The following is a 6000-nucleotide window of genomic DNA, read 5'->3' as shown; positions in this document are numbered from 1 at the left end:
GGCTATATTTCCCTAGTTTGTTTATGAGAAGGTCATGTGAAACAGTACCAAAATATCAATATATACCACATCTACTGCTTCCTCCCTATCCACAAGGCTTGTTACCCTGTCACAGAAAGCTATTTGGTTTGACATGATTTGTTCTTGACAAATCCTTGTTGAGTGTTACGTATCATCTTATTATTGTCTAGGTATTTGCAAACTGGTTGATTGATTATTTGCTCCATTATCTTTCCAGGTACTGAAGTTAAACCTACTGGTCTGTAATTCCTCAGGTTGTCTTTATTCCTCTTTAGCTGCACATTAACCTCTAATTTGTGTGTGTTGGCTTATATAGCTCCCTCAAAACTTTGATGAGATGCCATCACACTTAAAACTGCATGGAGGGCAAAGCCGGAAGAAAACAACCTACTGCACACAAGGGTGACAGTTGCAATAGATTCAAATAAGCAAAACACACTTCCCACAAGAAAATCTGCCTGCCTCCAGAAGAAACCATCTATATCCGCCATTCCTGCTACTTGCCACAACTGACTTTGAGACATCCTTTTGTGGCAGCCAGACATGCATTCATGTCCCATGCTGCTAGTCCAGTGCCAGTCTCAGATGAAGAATGGCACATGAGGTTCTACAACTAAGTGGCAGTAACTCTGGGATAGAGAGACAGGCATAATGATGAACTTCAGAAGCACTAGCTTACTGCCACCTGTTTGCAACCTGGGATGCAGATCCTGGATGAGGCTTAACACGTGGCAGCTGTAAGATGGCTGAACAATCTAGACATTGACTTGTGATGCATATGAAAGAATGTGACTTGTGTGGACTCCTCCCTTGTGATTTGACTAAGCTGTGTTCATAATTTCAATTCCATCTTGCAGCCAATGTCCACTGCAGATGAGGCTCAAAGAGACCATCTCCCAAAGGTAACCATGAGTAAGAGACCTTAGATATGGCTGGGGGACCCACTGGACTGATCCTGTAAGGGTGTATTCTCAGGCTCATACTGAGCCCCACCACATTCAATGGATCTGTACATGGCTGCAGGAGCCCAACCATGTGGAATTTACTGCAAGGTCAGGACCCAGAAAACCATTCTGAAGAAAGCAGGCAATTTTGCATTTTTTTTTCATTTGAAAGAGACCCTATAATGTTCTAGAATTAAATAAAACTAAAAAAAGTTAGTTAAGCATAGTTTTTAATTGTTTTGAAAACAATGATGGATGAATGCTTGGTAGCCTTCTGCCACGAAAAAAACAACCATACGTTATCCCAAGTTTTTATGTCCCTAGGTATTTCTAAAGAAACTATTTACTCTTTATATAATCACAGCAAATATAAAGCAATAGCAATGGATGAGCTCTACAAAGATGACTTTCTTTGGTTGTATTTCACAACCATAAGGGCAGCATCTTATGTAAGTAACATGCAAGTAAGGAAATGCTGGCTCTGACTAATAATAGCAGGGTGATGAATTTAAAAAAAATTAACTGGCAGGGAGTTATGAATCTTACATGGAAAAAAGCTACTAAATATGCTGAATAGGGCTTATAGCATGAAAGTATTTACACCACTGGTCATATAGTCCTATAGTTCTCCTGATTAACATTTCATTTCAAGCATTCAGTAAAGGAAAATCAGTTCATTTATACAAAAATCATTCAAAGCAGCTGATGCATTTTTGTATTACTTATTCCAACTAGTTTACAGAGATGCCAGTGCTGTAACCATGTATTTTCAGATGTCTCATTGAGCTAGAATCAAGGTAAATATTTAGGTGATGAAAACATCTTAAAATCCATTGGAAATAAATCCTCATTAGCAGATGCAGCCTAGGGTGACCAGATAGCAAGTGTGAAAAAACTGGGCAGAAGGGATTGAGGGGGGGGGGTATAATAGGTGCCTATATAAGACAAAGCCCTGGATATCGTGACTGTCCCTATAAAATCAAGACATCTGGTCACCCTAATGCAGGCACACCTTATGTCTCTGTGCATCAATTTTAACAAATATAAAATTTACCTATGGTGAACATTCAGAATTTCAGATACTCACTATTCCCAGGCACACTACTCATTTGGATTACAAAGGGACTTTGGAAACTGGATTTAGAGCCATTTGAGAGGAGTGGAGTCTGAACCCAAATTCTCTTTCTATGCCTGTTGTCAGGATTTTGGGAAGCAGCAGGAAATGGTTAAGGGGCTAGGTAGTCAGCCATTTTGAGCTCATCAAGTAACTAGGTCTCAACTGCAGGACTGAGCCTGATCTGGGAACTTCACTCTTTGATGCCTGATACAATGCCATCAACCATGGTCACTCTGGCTGGTGAAATGGTCCTCAGTAGAGTACGCACAATGAGGAGGAAGAGCAGACAACCAGGACCAGCAGTTTTAACTTACCTGGTAAGAAGAGGACGCCTAGACTCAGAAAGGGGATTGTGGATGAAAAGCAGTTTATCCTGAGACTGAGTTTATACCCTGGAAGGGAAAGACTTTGTTTTGAGATTGCATTCCCAGGAGTTTCAAAGTCTTGAAAAAGGAATTCAGCAGCTTGTAGGGAAAATACCAATCACAATATTAGTTGAGTCAGCATGGAGGGGGGAAGGAAGCAAGTGCAAGAATGAAGTGTCCAGCTCATCCATGAACAAATGAATAACAATGTACCATGTGCAGAAAGCTACAGTGATGCTAACCTTTGCATGTATTTAACACTAAACAAGTCCAATACTTATTAAATACTTACTTTCAATACAATTGAAATAAAACATGATGCTGTAGATACTGCTTGGCTTATAGTAAATAAACATGTTACAAGCTATATATTATATATTAATTTCATTACATGTAACTGTAAGAAGTTTACAAAGCATCATACTAAATTAATTGCAAACAGCAAATGTAGTTTTCTAATTAGCAAAAGGAAGTTGTTCTCTTTCCAATCTGTATTCAATTTCTAATTAAATCCTAATTAGAAATCAGTATTCCACTTAATGGAGTTGCTGTACACTTTGTTTAGAAGCATTTAATGTACTTTAAACTACTCACAATTTTAGCAACCCTCCCCCCCGAAAGTCTTGCAGGAATGTGAGATTATTGCTGTCTAAATGACATTTTGAGCTATTCTAATGGAAGGGTGGACATCTGTAAATTCAGCTAGCACTACATTCTCAACCATGATGAAGATAGTAACACCCAGAAACTGAAGCTAGTGCAGAATGTGACAGCCCACTTGCCAGATGGAATTTCATACTGATGCCTCATGATCTGTAAGGAAATAATTAAAGATAGCAGGCATCTTAACTGGAGTTGGGGATATTCAGCATCTCTGAAAATAAGGCAACTGAAATTAGATGGCAAAATTTAGGTATTCACATTTGAAAGAATAGGTCACATATCTAAAGTTGGACACCCAAAAAATGAGGTATTCAGTGTTAGAGGATGCTTTTCATAAGTTGTGTATTAACTTCTGCCTTAATAACAATCCTGTACCTATCCACAGTCATGTTGTAATAATTGTGCAACACACACTAAATATTGTCATAATAATGCACTTCTCAAATAAGATTTCCATTTTCTTGGCACTTCCGACATTAATTAATCCACTGATTAGCTAACTAAACTGAAGACAGTATGACTTTGGTCTGTAGGAGTACAGCTATCAAGAAGTTACAGCTCTGAAGGACTTCAAAATCTGTGATGCCAGCAGTATGCTAGTTATCTTCAGGCACCTCAAGTATTATTCTGAATCAGAACTGAGTTTTGTCCTGCTTGAATATAGTTGTATTCACATCACATGCTGCATTATCCCGGCGTAATGTCTAAGCATTAATAGGGTAGCAGGGAGATGTTGTTTTATCATGCTGTTTTTTCTAACAAATGATGGCCTCTTATTTCTACGAGTCAGTAAAACAAAGCATTCGCTTTTGCAAGACCGTGTCATGCCTGAAGGGACATAAAGGATGTCACAAATGTAGCGCTGCTGTGCTTAGTACTTTTGTAATTTTAATTTTGCAATGCTAATAAACATGTCCACCTTGTTCACAGTGCACAAACTGGAGCTAGATTAAGAGTTTTTCAGTATCCTAATCAAAAATTTGCACCTGGGGTGTGGCCATGGATGGGCCTGAATAGGCCATGGCCCACACAATTAGCACCCAGGCCCATCCAGATCTCAGCCTGTATGAATGCAGACGTCAATGCCCACATTGTTATGAATCACCAACCCTGGCTGAAGAATGCGTGGTTCTTACCCCATCTGCAGAATGCCACGGATCGTAGGCAGCAGAGTGGACTACAGCACCTTGGCTGCTGCCTCCACCCAGCACTACAAAACTTCTCCAGGCTCCAGACAACTCTGGTGAGTAACTGACATGAAGGAGAGATGAGTTTGCCAGCAGGGCTGCATCTGGCCTGTGGGGTGGGATTTTAACATTCATGAACTAAAATCCATAAACGGTTTGTAAACAATTGCATGCTGGAGTATGTTTGTGGATGATGTTCTCAAATGATGCTGAAGGATTCTAAGTTTTTTTTTTAAATTCTCTGATTATTTCCTGAAGTTCAACAACGATTCATTGATCATTGTTTGATCTTCAGTAGAGCTGGTCAGAAAAATTCAGACAAAACATTTTTTCGTTGGAATTTGTCAAAATTGAAATGTTTTACAGAGACAGTTTGATGTCAATGAAGTTCTGATGGAACACAGGTGGGGGTCTGATGAAATGCTGTCTGCTGGGCACACTTCTGTCAGCAACCTGTCTAGTATCCTGCCAACTTGCCCAGCAGGCTCCAAGGCAGTCTTCCTGCCAGACTGCCTCAGAGCAGGGGACCCCACAGCTTTCAGGCTCCATTCCCTTTCACAGAGAATTTAGAAATGTTGGGGGTTTGTTCCAAACTGGAGCCAAACCAAATTTTGAAATCCTTCACGGAAAAGGAATTACATTCCCACACACAGCTCAAATCTTCAGGGTGAATTAAAATACAGTAACACTCAAAGAATGCAGAGGTGGATGATATCTACATATTTCAAGGAAATTTGTGTGATAGGATTCTTGACTTAAGCAGAAGTTTGTCTCTTCTAATTATCCTGCTTTTAAGTATTGGAAGAATGAAGTCAGAATTGAGGCCATACCAACAAGAAATCATAATGTTGTAATACTGCATTGCTCTTGCCAGATAGGTTAGTTTTTTCAATGATATGAAAAGCAATCTAAGTGACTAGATCTTGTAAACCTATAAGATACTGATAGAAAAAAATCAACAGGGAAGCAACTCCAACAGGTTTTAACCCTTAGAATTCGGAAAAAGTGTACTCATTCTTCATACACTTCAGTATGATACTGCAGATGAGTATACCATTGCCAAACCCTTCCATCTGTGAATTCCCTGACATGACAACCCTTGCAAACCCCTGCTAGAGCATGTTATTAGAGAGAGTGTAGCATTCACATTTTATTTTTACAAATAAACATTTATTTAATTCTTGCTGTTACAATAAAGTACATGGTCAGTGATCAGTGTACCCAGAACAAGAGGGCATGGCTACAATGCCTCTTTGCTACAGTTATCCTGAGCTATCAGAATGGCATCTTGAGGCCATTGGCAGTTGGGTGTAAGTTACAGTGTTTGAATTGCTTTAACTCATGCTAGGAACCATAATGGTCTGAGCCAGTCTTGTTATCTGGAGACTCAGATAGTCCTGAGAATCCAGTAATTTACCTACTAAGGTACTGAGTGCCACAAGATCTGGCCCTACATAAAGAATACTGGTGATGGTTAGTTTTCTAATGCACTTAAAATTACTATCATAAATATGCTCAAACAGTTTTGCTTTTGCTCTTGTTCTTGTTTGCTACTGCAAACAGTTTTTGTATTTTAAAAAGTGTCTTGTTTTCAGTATTTAGAGGATGACAATTTACTTTAGGAGGCATAACCACAGGAGATGAACAACTCTTAGGAACCTCAGTACACCTATGGTGGAAACAGATCTTTCTGAAAGTATTTG

This window comes from Caretta caretta, chromosome 7 (genome assembly GCF_965140235.1).
Source record: "Caretta caretta isolate rCarCar2 chromosome 7, rCarCar1.hap1, whole genome shotgun sequence".
In the NCBI taxonomy this organism is placed as follows: domain Eukaryota; kingdom Metazoa; phylum Chordata; order Testudines; family Cheloniidae; genus Caretta; species Caretta caretta.
The sequence above is the reverse complement of the archived record's forward strand: the minus strand, read 5'-3'. Positions refer to the sequence as shown.